This window comes from Montipora capricornis, chromosome 10, assembly GCF_036669925.1.
Source record: "Montipora capricornis isolate CH-2021 chromosome 10, ASM3666992v2, whole genome shotgun sequence".
Taxonomy (NCBI): domain Eukaryota; kingdom Metazoa; phylum Cnidaria; class Anthozoa; order Scleractinia; family Acroporidae; genus Montipora; species Montipora capricornis.
Window position 1 is genome coordinate 34,341,066 of NC_090892.1, and position 573 is coordinate 34,341,638.

Consider the following 573-nt stretch of genomic DNA (forward strand, 5'->3'; position numbering starts at 1 on the left):
TGATTTTAGAAAGAAACTGAAGGAACATTTACCTACGTTTAAGGCCATCCCCCCTTTTTTTTTTTAGTTTAACGTCGAATACGTTTCCTGATATTGGGTCTGTCGGTGGGATTGAAAAAAAAAAACACCCTCCCCAAAAAATCATAAATTAGGTTGCTTGTTATTAATTCCCATTGGTCTAATTAGGCCTTTATATACCACTCCTCGTGAATGTCACACCACTTGACGCCGACCAGTTTACTCGAGACTGTTTTTTCCTTACAATTTTTTATTGTCGTTTTAAATAGCGTATGACTTTTTTCTTATATTCCTTGGCTTGTAACCTGTATCCTGTGTGTCCCCGGCTCAGTTTTTTGGAAATAAACTCGACCATTGCTGGCGGCTTCCTCCACTATTTCAATCTCGTACCCAGAATCCTCCGGCTTTTTGGCCAGTGGGTGAGCGCCCGGAGAGACTCTGGGATAATCGATTTGAACTATATTTTTGATTGGCCGCTTGCGTAACAATGGCAGTCCGACAGGAAGTCGGTAAGTAATTCGGAAGCCCCAGAATTTGGAGGGAGATTCAAAATCT